Source organism: Salvelinus sp. IW2-2015, unplaced genomic scaffold (assembly GCF_002910315.2).
Source record: "Salvelinus sp. IW2-2015 unplaced genomic scaffold, ASM291031v2 Un_scaffold6261, whole genome shotgun sequence".
Taxonomy (NCBI): Eukaryota; Metazoa; Chordata; class Actinopteri; order Salmoniformes; family Salmonidae; genus Salvelinus; species Salvelinus sp. IW2-2015.
In genome coordinates, this window is record NW_019947524.1 from 6,788 (window position 1) to 21,504 (window position 14,717).

The window sequence follows — 14,717 nt, forward strand, 5'->3', positions numbered from 1 at the left end:
TGTTTTAACAGATGACATTTTGAAAAACCATTTAAGAAAACATGGGTTAACCTTTGAATGTTTCACTATGGATGTAAATGTGTTTTATTGTTTGGTTTCCTTCCAAACTCTCCCCAGGAGCAGCTGTGTTTAATAAAGTGTGGAACCTTGTCTAATTCCCCAAGCCTCATTCTCTACCCACACTTCAGACAGTTAAATCAGTTCATTTCACAAAATCCATGTCATAACAGACCAAAACATTGTCACAAAACTACATAACTGAAAACACTGAGAATCTTACAGAGTAATCACTGACAGAGACAGCTCTGTCCATTAACATCATTGCCTCTGATCCATCTAAAAAGAGAGAGAAGAGGTGGCGACTCCTGCAATGCTAGTCCTGTTGCATACAGAGTTTAGCACATGTTTAGTTGGCAGACACGGAAGGCAGGTTAATATAACTCTTCATGGGGGGTAGTGGTTTGATCTTGCGTCCGGCCCAGCCACCTTTCCTCTTCCACAAGCCGCTGGAAGGCCGGATGCCGAGCCAACGGTTCCTGCCAGCTTTACCAATGATCCGTTTGTTGTGATCGATGTTGGACACCCGTCCCACTGTGACCATGCATGTCTCAAACACCTGGAAACAGAAGACAAGAGCTGGTGAGGTGCAGTCAGAGCATCAGCTTCTAGAATCTAGATCTGGTGAGGTGCAGTCAGAGCATCAGCTTCTAGAATCTAGATCTGGTGAGGTGATCCGTGCTGAGACGACTACTGTTTACCCATATAGAGACTATATCATCATATCTGACCGGAAGCTCGGATCTTATACCGACTAGTACTCTATGATCCCACTATCCGTGCCTGCAGGTTTTATCTTGTATTCTGTCCCTATACTGTGGCATAGGCCCGGTAACTTTACACACTGTCCCATATCTCTCTAGAGGGCTGCGTAACCTTTACCAGCTGTCCATCTAACACATACGATATATCAGTGCTTGCAGGTAACCTTTACCACTCCCGTCCCTATCCACCTCCTGAATCCTACATCGGCTGAGGTACTTCCACACGTCTTGTTTTATACGTGCATAGGGAGTTTTAACATGTACCTCTAACCCTGATACCTTGTGTGGGTATCTTAACTGTGCCCTGATCCTTGATCCCGGGCTGCGAGGTAACCTTTTACCCTGCTTCTCTCTACCCATAAGCATTATATACCGTGCTGACGGATACCTTTACCACTGTGCCCCTGATCCTATCCGGGCTAGCAGGTAAAGCCTTTAGCCACTGTCCTCTCAACCCCTGATCGCCCTAACTGCTCGTGGCTGCAGGTAACTTTCACCCAACTGTCCCTAACCCCTGAGCTCACCTATTCCGTGCTGGCCAGGTAACCTTACCACCTGTCCCTCTAAACCCTGATCCCCTCATTCCGTGCTGCAGGTCCTTTACCACTTGTCCCCTAACCACACTGATCCCCCTATCCGTGCATGCATGGTAACCTTTACCACTGTCCTCTACCTGAATCCCTATCCGTCGCTGCAGGTAACACTTTACCCTTGTCCCTCTAACCCTGCCAATCCTATCCGTGGGCTGCAGTAAACCTTTACCACTGTCCCCTGATCCCTATCCGTGCTGCAGGTAACTTTACCACTGTCCTCTAACCCCTGATGCCCTATACCGGGCTGCAGGTGAACTTTAACCACTGTCCCGCTAACACCCTGATCCCTCGTCCGTGCTGCAGTAAGTCCTTTACCACTGACCTCTAACCATGTCCTACCGGGCTGCAGGTAACCGTTTACCACTGTCCCTCTAACCCTGAATAACCTATTCCGCGGCGTGCAGGTCAAGCCATTTTACGACTGTCCTCTAATCCCTGAATCCCTATCCGGGCTGCAGTAACCTTTACACTGTATTCCTCCTAAACCCTGATACCTATCCGGGCTGCAGGTAACCTTTTTACCACTGTCCTCTAAACTCCTGATCCCTATCCGTGCTGGAGGTAACACTTTACCCATAACCACTGACCTCTAACCCTGATCCGCTAATCCGGGCCTGTGCAGGTAACGCTTTACCACTGTCCCCTAACCCCTGATCCTATCCGTGCTGGAGGTAATCCTTTACCACTGGTCTCTACTAACCTGATACTCCTATCCGTGCTGCAGGTAACCTTTACCACGTGTTTCCCCAACCCTGGATCCCTAATCTCAGGGCTGGCAGTATAATCTCTATTAGCCACTGTCATTCTTAACCTCGATCCCTATCTCCGTTGCTCTGCAGGTAAACTTTACCTTGTCTCTAACCCTCGATCCCTATCCGTGCTGCAGGTAAACTCTTTACCCATGTCCACCTTTACACACCTGATCTATCGTGCTGCAGGTAACCTTGCTTAACCACTGACCTCTAAACCCCTTGATCCCTATACCGGGCTGCAGGTAACCTTTACCAGGTCCCCCACTTCCCCTCAAACTCCTGATCCTTATCCGTGCTGCTAGGTAACCTTTACCCTAACCACTGACCTCACGTAACATCCTGACATCCCTATCCGCTGGCTGCAGGGTAACCTTTACCGCTATGTCCCCTAACCCCCTGATCCCCCACGACCCCACCATCAATTTATATTATTCCGGGGCTGCAGGTAACCTTTACCCTAACCACGTCCTTCTAACCCTGGATCCTGTATCCGTGCTGCAGTAACCTTTACCCTCGTAAAACCACTGACTCTACACCCTGATCCCTATCCGGGCTGCCAGTAACCTTTACACTGTCCCCTAACGCCCTGATCCCTATCCGTGCTGGCACCGGCTACACTTTACCCCTAACGCACTGTCTCTCTAAGCCCTGAAACTTTTCCTATCCGGGCTTGCCAGGTAACCTTTAGCCACTAGGTCCTCTAACCTCTGATGCCCTTCCGGGCATGCAAGGTACCTTTACCACTGTCCTCTCACCATGAATCCCTATCTGTAGGAGCTGGGGACGGTAACCTCTCCAACACTAGTTCCCCTCAACCCTAGATCCCTTCCGTGCTGCAGGTAACCTTTGATCCACCTGTCCTCTAAACCCTGATCCCTATCCGGGCTGCAGGTAACCTTTACCACTGTCCCTACCCCCTGAATGCCCTATCCGGGCTCAGGTAAGCCTTTACCACTGGTCCCAGTTCTAAACCCCTGATCCCTCTCCGGGCTGCAGGTAACCTTTACCCACTGTCCTCATAACCCTAATCCCTAAACTCCGGGCTGCATGGTCACCTTTACCAATGTCCCCCTAACCCCTGATCTCTCGCGGGCTGCAGGTAACCTTACCTAGCACTGTCCCCTTAACCTGATCCCCTATCCGGGCTGCAAGGTAACCTTTACCACTTGTAACCCTAACTCCTGCTCCCTATCGCGGGCTGCGGGTACTCTTTAAACCCATTAACCAACCATGACCTCTAACCCCTGATCCTATACCGTGCTGCAGGTAACTTTACCTTGTCGTCCTAACCCTGATCCCTATCCGGGCTCACGGTTAATCCCTATATACCACTGTCCCGCTAACCTGATCCCTAATCGGCGCTGCAGGTACACTTTTACCCACTGTCCCTAACCCTGATCCCTATCCGGGCTCAGGTAAACTTTAGCCCAATAACCACTTGACCTCTACTACACCCCTGATCCCTATCCGTGCTGCGGTAACCTTTACCACTGTCCCCATAACCCTGATCCCTATCCGGGCTGCCAGGTAACCTTTACCCACTGTCCCTCCACCCCTGGATCCTATCCGGGCTGCAGGTAACTTTACCTACCACTAGACCTCTAACCCCCTGATCCCTATCCGTGCTGCAGGTAACCTTTACCACTGTTCCCATAAACCCCTGATCCTATCCAGGCTGCAGGGTAACCTTTTTACCACTGTCCCCTAACCCCCTGATCCCTGAACCGGGCTGCAGGATAACCTTTACCCGTAACCACTTGAACCTCTAACCCCTGATACACCTATCCGTGCGCAGGTATACCTTTACCACTGTACCCCTTAACCCTGATCCCTATCCGGGCTGCAGGTAACCTTTACATAACGCACTGACCTCTAACCCCTGGATCCACTATCGTGCTGCAAGGTAACCTTTACCACTGTCCCCTGATCCTATCCGGGCTGGCAGGTAACCTTTAAACACTGTGCCCTAACACCCTGCTCCCTATCCAGCCCTTGCAGGTAACACTTTACCACTGTCACACCAACCTAACTCCCTGCTCCTATCTTCGGCTGCAAGCCGATAGGACCCTTACTCTAAAAAACACAACTGACCGTGCTATCAGGCCCTATCCCTATCCGTTTGCTAAAGCAGGTACGCCTTTATACCACTGCGTCCCTAACCCCTGATCCCTATCCGTGCCTGGCAAGGTAACCTTTACCGCACTGTCCTCTAAACCCTGATACCCTATTCAGGGCTTGCAAGGTACTCTTTACCACTGTCTCGAATAACCCTGCATAGGACCCTATCCGAGGCTGCAGGTAACCTTTTACCACTGTTCCCCTGATCCCTACACGCGGGCTGGCAGGTAACCTTACCATGTCCCTAAACCCCTGATCCTTCATCCGTGCTGTGGCAGGTAACTTTAGCACTGTCCTCTCACCCTGATCCCATCCGGGCTGCAGGTAAACCTTTACAACTGTCTCTAACCCTGATTCCTATCTGGGCTGAGCTCAGGTAACCTTTACACTGGTACCTGACTTGAACCCTGATTCCCTATCCGTAGCCGTGGCAGGTAAACGCTATTACCCTTTTGTCCTCAGTTGAGTTTTAACACGGCGGGAACACGGTACGCCTCATATATATGCTTCTGCATCCTATCTCGTTGATACGCTGTTCTATGGATTTGAGGCAGCAGGATGCCGTACCAATAAGCAGAATTAGAGGCACCCTGGCAACTATACAGTCAGGAGATAACCAACCTATGGACGCGCTACTTTTAGACAAGTAGCTCAGGTCAATTAATATTGACTATCGATTGTTGGAAAAAGTAAGTAGCTAACGCATATACTCTAAACCCTGATCCTACCGTGCGCTGCAGGTAACCTTTTTCCACTGTCCTCTAACCTGACCCTAATCGGGCTGCAGGTAACTTTACCTCTAACTGTCCCCTAACGCGCCTGATCCTATCGTGCTGGAGGTAACCTTGTACCACTGTCCTCGTAACCTGAATCCTATCCCGGGCTGCAGGTAACCTTTACACTGTCCCCTAACCAACATGATCCCTCTATCCGTGGCTGGACGTAACGCTTTACCACTTGTCCTCTCAAACCCCCTGATCCCTATTCCGTTGTGCAGGTAACCTTTTATCCACCTGCTCCGCCTGATACCCTAGTCCGGGCTGCAGGCCAAACCTTTACCACTGTCCTCTAACCCTGATCAACCCTACTCCGTGGCTGCAAGGAATAACTCTTTACCACTGATCGCCTAACCCTGATCCCAATAATCCGGGCTGCCAAGTAAATCAATCTCCATCTCATCATTAGAAGTGAGACAATTAGACTGAGTCTGATCACTATTGAGAATCAGTATATTATTGTTGGTTGTATGGTAACGAGTGGAGTGTTACTTGTCAGTAAAGCTCACGACCGAAAAGCGATGTACAGCTGCGCATCTAAACCAGACAGATTCAGGTGAGATTACTGTCCTCTAAACAGCAGATGCAGGTGAGATTACCTGCTCCCATAACTAAACAGCAGCTGCAGGTGAGATTACTGTTCCCATCTAAAACAGCAGAATGCAGGTGAGATTATGTCCATAACTAACAGCAGATGGCACCGGTAAAATTTACTGTCCATCTATAACAGCAGACTGCAGGTGAGTCTACTGGTCCAATCTAAACAGTCAATGCAGGTGAGATTACTGTCCATCTAACATGCAGATGCAGTGAGATTACTGCACCTAAACAGCAGATTCAGGTGAGATTACTGTCCAATCTAAGACAGCACAATCATGGTGAAGATACTGTCGCATCTAAACATGCAAGATTCAGGTGAAGATTACGTGTCCAATCTAAAACAGCACATTCAAGGTGAGATTACTGTCCATCCTAAACAGCACATTCAGGTGAGATTACTGTCCATCTAAACAGCACATTCAGGTGAGTATTACTGTTCCATAGCTAAAACAGCACATTCAGGTGAGAGTTAACTGTCCGCATCTAAACAGCACATTTCAGGTTGAGATTACTTCCACTAAACAGCAACAATTCAGGTGAGATTAATGGTCCATGCTAAACAGCACATTCAGGTGAGATTACTGCATTTCCAAACACACATTCCAGGTGGAGATTACTGTGACCATCAAACAGCAACATTCAGGTGATTACTGGCATCTAAACAGCCACAATTCAGGTGAGCATTAACTGGCATCTTAACAGCAACCAATTCAGGTGAGATTACTGGTCCCATCTAAACAGCAGATTCAGGTGTAGATTACTGCATTATAAACAGCACATTCAGGTGAGATTGACTGTCATTTGGGCTAAACAGCACATTCAAGGTGAGATTACTGTCCGATCTAGGAACAGCACATTCAGTCGAGCGGATGTGACTGCATCTAAACAGCACACATTCAGGTGAGATTACTGACCATCCTACAGCAGATTCAGGTGAATTACTGTCCATTGCGTGAACTCAGCACATTCAGGTGGAGATTACTGCATCTAATTACAGCAGCGATTCAGTGAGATACTGTCCCATCGTAAACAGCGACATTGCAGGTGAGATTACTGTCCATCTACAGCAGATTCAGGTGCAGATTACTGTCCATCCTAAACAGTCACATCTCAGGTGGATTACTGTTCCTCTAAAACAGCAGATTAGGTGAGAAATTTACTGTCCATTCTAAACCAGCAGATTCAGGTGAGTTTACTGTCCATCTAAAAGCGATTCAGGTGAGATATACTGTCCACTAAACTAGCAGATTTCAGTGAGATTTACTGTCCATCTAAAAACAACACATTCAGGTGAGATTACTGCATCTAAAACAGCACATTCAGGTGAAGATTACTGTCATCTAAAAGCAGATCAGGTGCAGATTACTTGTCCATCCTAAACAGGCAACATTCAGTGTTTGAGATTACGGGTCCATGCTACAACAGCAGCATTCAGGTGAGATTAAACTGTCCATTCTCACAGCAGGATTCGAGGTGTAGGATTACTGTCCATTCTAAAAACAGCACATCTCCAGGTGAGGACATTACTGTCCATCTAACAGCACATTCGGTGAGATTATGCATATTCAAAACGCACCATTCAGGTGAGAATTATGTCCATCTAAACAGCACATTCAGGTGAGGATTACTGTGGCCATCTAAACAGCAGTTCAGGTGAGATTAACTGTCCAGTCCCTAAAACATGCACATTCAGGTGAGAATTAACTGTCCATCTAAACAGCACATGTCAGGTGAGATTACTGCATCTAAACAGCACATTCAGTGAGATTGACTGCCATCTAAACAGCAGATTAGGTGACGATTACTGCAATCTAAACAGCACATTAGGTGAGATTTCCTGTCCATCTAAACCGCAACATTTCAGGTGAGAATTACTGTCCATCTAAACAAGCACTTCAGGTGAGAGGTTTACTGGCATCTAAACAGCACATTCGGAGATGAGATTTATACTGTCCATCTAAAACAGCACATTCAGGTGAGAATTACTGCATCTAAGACAGCAGATGCAGGTGAGATTACACTGTCCATCTAAACAGCAATTCAGGTGAGATTTACTGTCCATCTAAACAGCAACATTCAGGTGAGATGACTGCAATCTAAAGCAGCAACATTCGGTGAGCATTACTGTCAGTCTAACAGCACCACTTCGGTGAGAATACATGATCTAAACAGCAGCATGCAGGATAGGATTGACTGTCCATCTTAAAACGCACATGTCAGGTGAGCATTAACTGTCCATTACCAGCACATTCCAGGTAGTATTATGTCCTTACTAAAAGCACGTTAGGTGAGATACTGGCATGCTAAATCAGCAGAATTCAGGGTGAGATTACTGTCATCCTAAACAGGCAGATTCAGGATGAGATTACGTGCATCTAAACACGCAAGATTCAGGTGAGATTACGCTGCATCTAAACAGCAGGATGCAGGTGAGCTTACTGGGTCCATCTAAAAGAGGCTACATTCACGGTGGAGATTAACTGTCCATCTAACCAGCAATGCAGGTGAAAGATTATATATGCAATCTAAACAGCAGATGCAGGTGGAAAGATTACTGTCCATCTAAATCAGCAGATGCAGGTGAGATTATACCTGCATCTAAACAGCAGTATGCAGGTGAGATTACTGCATGCTAAACAGCACATTCGGTGAGATTACTGTCCATTCTAAACAGCAACATTCAGGTTGAGATTACTGTCCATTTTCTTAAACAGCACATTCAGGTGAGATACTGGTCCATCTAAACAGCACATTCAGGTGAATTACTGTCCTCTAAACAGCAGATTCAGGTGAGATTACCTGTCCATCCTAAAAGCACTTCAAGGTAGATTAACTGTTCCTATCTAAACAAGGCACATTCAGGTGAGATTACTTGTCCAACTAAACAGCAAACATTCAAGAGTGAGACTTACTGCAATCTAAACAGCACATTCAGGTGAGATTACTGTCAATATAAACAGCAGATTGCAGGGATGAGGATGTACTTGTCGCCATCTAAGACGAGCAAACATTCAGGTGAGATTATTGCAATCTCAAACAGCACATTCAGGTGGAGATTATGGCATCTAAACAAGCAAACTTCAGGTAAGATTAACATGCATCTAAACAGCAAGATTCAGGTGAGAGTTACTGCATTAAACAGCAGATGCAGTTAGTTCGCACGGAATTACTGTCCCATACTTAACAGCAAGATTCAGGTGAGATTTATGTCCAATGCTAAACAGCAGATTCAAGGTGAGAATTCAATTCTGTTCCATCTAAAACAGCACATCAGGTGAGATTACTTGTCTCTAAACAGCAGATTCAGCGTGATGATCCTGTCCATCTAAACGCGATTCCAGGTGGATTACTGTCCATCTACACATCACATTTCAGGTGAGATTTACTGGCTCCATTTAAAAACAGCAGATTCAGGTAGAAATTACTGCAATCTAACAGCACACTTCAGGTGAGATTTACTGTCCGCATCTAAACAGCAGATTCAGGTGAGATATCACTGTCCATCTAAACAGCATGATTCTAGTTGTGAGATATCTGATCCATTCTAACAGCCACATCAGGTGAGATTACTGGCCATCTCTAAACAGCACATTCAGGTTGAGATTACTGCATCTAAACAGCACATTCAGCGTGAGATTACTGTCCATCTAAACAGCACATTCAGGTGAGATTACTAGAGTCCATCTAAACAAGCAGATTCAGGTGGAGATTACGTCGCATCTAAACCAGCCATCAAGGTGAGATTACTGTCATCTAAACAGCCACATCAGGTGAGATTACTTCTGTCCATCTCAAACAGGCACATTCAAGGTGAGATTACTGTCCATCTTAAACAGCACATTCAGGTGAGTATTACTGCATCTACAACCAGCATATCAGGTGAGCATTATGCATCTAACAGCACATTCAGGTGTAGATTACTGTCCAATCTAAACAGCACATCAGGTGAGATGACCTGCATCTAAACAGCACATTAAGGTGGATGTTACTGCATTTAAACAGCACATTCAGGTGAAGAATTACATGCAATGCTCTACAAACAGCACATTCAGGTGAAGATTGACTGCATACTACAACAGCACATTCAGGTGAAGATTACTGCATCTTAAAACAGCACATCTCAGGTAGATTACTGTCCATCTAACAGCCACATTCAGGTGAGATTACTGCCATACTAAACCAGGGGCCCAAATTTTTTCAAGTTGAGGAAGGATTGACTGTCCATCTAAACCAGCACTTCAGGGGTGAGATTACTGTCCATCTAAACAGCAATTTCAGGTGAGATTACTGTCATTCCTAAAAGCACAGATTCAGGTGAGATTACTGTCTCTAAACAGCAGATGTCAGGTGAGATTACTGTCCATCTAAACAGACACTTCGTGATTACTGATAAAGCAGTAAAGGTGAGATTACTGTCATCTAAACAAAGCACCTAGGTCGAGATTACTGCAGTAAGCTTGGGTAATTACTGTCCATCTAAACAGCAGAATTCAGGTGAGAAATTACTGTCCATCTAAAACAGCAACTTCAGGGTGAGATTTACTGTCCATCTAAACAGCACATTCGTTGAGTTCTATCTCAAGCATCAGGTGAGATTTCACTGCACACATCTAAATCAGCACATTCAGGTGACGATATACTGCCATCTAAACAGCAAGTTCAGTGAGATTAGCTGTCCATCTAAACAGCACATTCAGGTGATTGTTATTAACTAATTCGTGAGTACGCATCTAAAATCACATCAGGTAGATTACTGCATCTAAACAGACCATATCAGGTGAGATTACTGGTCCCATCAAACAGCACATTAGTGAGAATTACTGCCAGTCTAAACAGCAGATTCAGGTTGAGATTACTGAACACAGCACATTCAGAATACTCAAAAAGCACATTCGGTGAGATTACTGTATCCATACAAACAGCACATTCAGGTGAGATTACAGTCCATCTAAACAGCACATTCAGGTGAGATTACTGCATCTAAACAGCATGATTCGGTGAGATTACTAGTCCATTAAAACAGCAATTCAGTGAGATTACTGTCCATATCTAAACAGCACATTCAGGTGAGATTACTGTCCATCTAAACAGCACATCTCAGGTGAGATTACTGTCCATCTAAACAGCACATTCAGGTGAGATTACTGGTCCATCTAACAGCAGATTCAGGTGAGATTACTGTCCAGCTTGACAGCAGATTCAGGTGAGATTACTGTCCATCTAAAAAGCACATTCGGTGAGATTACTGTCCATCTAAACAGCACATTCAGGTGAGATTACTGCATCTAAACAGCACATTCAGGTGAGATTACTGTCCATCTAAACAGCACATTCAGGTGAGATTACTGCATCTAAACAGCACATTCAGGTGAGAATTACTGCATCTAAACAGCACATTCAGGTGAGATTACTGCATCTAAACAGCACATTCAGGTGAGATTACTGTCCATCTAAACAGCACATTCAGGTGAGATTACTGCGCCATCTAAACGCACATTAGGTGAGATTACTGTCCATCTAAAACAGCACATTCAGGTGAGATTACTACATGCAATTCATATAACGCACATTTCAGGTGAGATTACTGTCCATCTAAACAGCACATTAGGTGAGATTACTGGCATCTAAACAGCACATTCAGGTGAGATTACTGTCCCATCTAAACAGCAATTCAGGTGAGATTACTGTCCATCTAAAACGCACATTCAGGTGAGATTACTGTCCATTCTAAACAGCAGCTTCAGGTTGAGATTACTGTCCATCTAAACAGCAGATTCAGGTGAGATTAACTGTCCATTTCTAAACAGCAGATTCAGGTGAGATTACTGCATCTAAACAGCAATTCAGGTGACGATTACATGCATCTAACCAGCAATTCAGGTGAGATTACTGTCCATCATAAACAGCACATTCAGGTGAGATTACTGCATCTAAACAGCACTTCAGGTGAGAATTACTGTCCATCTAAAACAGCACATTCAGGTGAGATTACTGCATCTAAACAGCACATTCAGGTGAGATTACTGTCCATCTTAAAACAGCACATTCAGGTGAGATTACTGTCCATCTAAACAGCACATTCAGGTGGAGATTACTGCATCTAAACAGACAGATGCAGGTGAGCATTACTGCATCTAAACACGCACATTCAGGTGACATTACTGTCATCTAAACAGCAATCAGAGTGAGATTACTGTCCATCTAAACAGCAGATTCAGGTGAGATTACTGCATCTAACAGCAGATTCAGTGAGATTACTGTCCATCTAAACAGCAACATTCAGGTGAGATTACTGTCCATCTAACGACATCTCAGGTGAGATTACTCGTCCATCTAAACAGCACTTCAGGTGAGATTACTGCCATCTAAACAGCACATTCAGGTGAGATTACTGTCCCATCTAAACAGCAGATTCAGGTGAGATTACTGTCCATTCTAAACAGCACATTCAGGTGTCAGATTACTGCATCCTAAACAGCACAATTCAGGTGAGATTACTGCATCTAACAGGCACATTCAGGTGAGATTACTGTCCATCTAAACAGCACTTCAGGTGAGATTACTGTCCATCTAAACAGCACATTCAGGTGAGATTACTGTCGCATCTAAACAGCAGATTCAGGTGAGATTACTGTCGCATCTTAAACAGCAACATTCAGGTGAGATTACTGCATCTAACAGCACATCTCAGGTGAGATTACTGGCCATCTAAAACAGCACATTCAGGTGAGATTACTGTCGCATTCTAAAACAGCACATTCAGGTGAGATACTGCATCTAACACAGCACATTCAGGTGAGATTACTGCATCTAAACGCACATTCAGGTGAGGATTCGTCGGCTTCTAAAACAGCACATTCAGGTGAGATTTACTTGCATCTAACAACAATTAGAGCTTCATGAACACATTCAGGTGAGATTAACTTCCATCTAAACCATTGCAGACTCAGGCTGAGATACTGTCCATCAAACAGCAGTCAGGATCTATCTAAAGCCTTCAGGTGGAGATTGTACCTCGCATCGTGAAACAGCACATTTCAGGTGAGATTGACTGCATCTAACAAGCACATTCAGGTGAGATTGTACTGTCCAATACTAAACAGCACATTCAGAGTGCAGATTACTGCATTAACAGACATTCAGGTGGATTACTGACATCGTAGAAACAGCACTGATTCTCAGGTGAGATTACTGTCCATCTAAACAGCACATATCCGGTAATACTGTCCATTCTAAACCAAGCAATTCAGGTGAAGATTAACTGTCCGACTATCCTAAACAGCAGATTCAGGTCGAGATTACTGTCATACTAAAACAGACATTCAGGTGAGATTTACTCACTACTGCCACATCATGATTCGCATCCTAAAACAGCAATTCAGGTGAGAATTACTGTCCGAGTCTAAAAGCAACATCCTCGCCGGTTGAGATTTACTGCATTCATAAACAGCACTATTTTCAGGTGAGAATTCAACTGTCCATCTAAACAGCACATTTCAGAGATGAATTACTGTCCATCATAACAGCAACATTCAGGTGAGATTACTGCATCTAAACCAGCAGATAAGCAGGTGAATTACTCCTCTAAACCAGCACATTCAGGATCAGATTATCTGTCCATCTTAAACAAGCACGAGTATCAGGTATCGTGAGATCTACATGCACATCTAACAGACACGAGCATTCAGTGTGAGGTTACATGTCATCGTAAACAGTCGAGCATTCAGTTGAGAAATTTACTAGCACCTCTAGAAACAGGCACGATTCAGAGGTGATTTCATATACTGACAATTGGGAGTCTGCATCATCTAACAGCAGACTTCAGGCTGGAGATTTACTGTGCCATAGCGTAAACAGCCAGGTATGCAGGTGAGTTACTGCATCTAAACAGCACAATTCAAGTGTGAGGATTACTGTCCATCTATTAACAGCTGCGCAACAGTCACTGGATGAGTATTTATAGCCTAGTCCATCTAGATACAGCAACATTCAGTGTGAGATGTACTGCTTGCATCTTTATACCAGTGCAGGGACTATACGCGCATGGATTGATGATTAACACGTGATGAGATCTGATCTATAAGCAGTGCAGTAGATTGGCATTACGAACATCAGTGAGATTACTTGCATCTAACACAAATCGTAGATTCTGTCATAAACAGATTCAGGTGAAGATTCACTGTCATTGCTAAAACAGGCTCACATTCAGGTGAGATTAGCTGCATCTAAACGCAATTCAGGTGAGATTACTGTCATCTTAACAACACACATTCAGGTGCAGATTACCTGTCCATCTAAACAGCACAGATCTCAGGTTGAATTACGTCCATCTAAACAGCACATTCAGGGGATTAACTGTGCCAGATCTAAACAGCAAATTCAGGTGAATTACTAGTCATCTAAACAGCTACAATTCAGTGAGATTACTGCTCCATCTAAACACGCACATTCAGTGAGATTACTGTCCACTAAACACAGCAGATTCAGGTGAGAAAGCATTAAACAGACATCAGGTGGTACGTCCTCTAAACAGCAACATTCGGTGAGATACTTCATAAAGCATTCATAATACAAGCACATTCAGGTGAGATTACAGCATCTAAACAGCACATTCAGGTGAGATTACAGCATCTAAACAGCACATTCAGGTGAGATTACTGTCCCTCTAAACGCACATTCAGGGTATATACTCACTGTTGTCTTCTGGTTTGGCTGTACGTAGGGCCTCGTTTACACTTACGTAACTGTGAGTCTCGTCATCTGATCATTAAGATCCAATCTCACTATCTGATCAACGTTTGTTGCATCTAAACCTTGTATTTTATCCTTCCACTGTCTGCATTTGGACCAGATTATCTGGTGCCTCCCTTTATTTAAAATATATTATTCAAAATAATATCAAATATTTATTTTAAGACAATTACTGATGTCATAAACTCAATGATTTTTAGAGGCCTTTACGATGATTTTAAATGGCTTTGTAACCCAAATTCTGTTTACACTCTCTGACTGCCACGCTCACCAGATCTAGATTCTAGAAGCTGATGCTCTGCTGCA

At 44.6% G+C, this 14,717-nt stretch overlaps 1 long non-coding RNA gene across 2 annotated transcripts; it reads right to left on the minus strand.

Annotated features, from left to right (window-relative positions):
• Positions 1–1,472: 1,472 nt before the first annotated feature.
• On the minus strand, positions 1,473–5,364 carry LOC139026888 (uncharacterized). 2 transcript variants are annotated; one of them, XR_011478831.1, is made up of 5 exons: positions 5,338–5,364; positions 3,990–4,017; positions 3,022–3,083; positions 1,587–1,626; positions 1,473–1,490 (listed from the first exon to the last, which is right to left on the minus strand). It is a non-coding gene; the product is annotated as an uncharacterized lncRNA (long non-coding RNA). The 2 variants fall into 2 exon arrangements; XR_011478830.1 differs by lacking the exon at positions 1,473–1,490 and having other exon boundaries at positions 1,572–1,626.
• Positions 5,365–14,717: the final 9,353 nt, after the last annotated feature.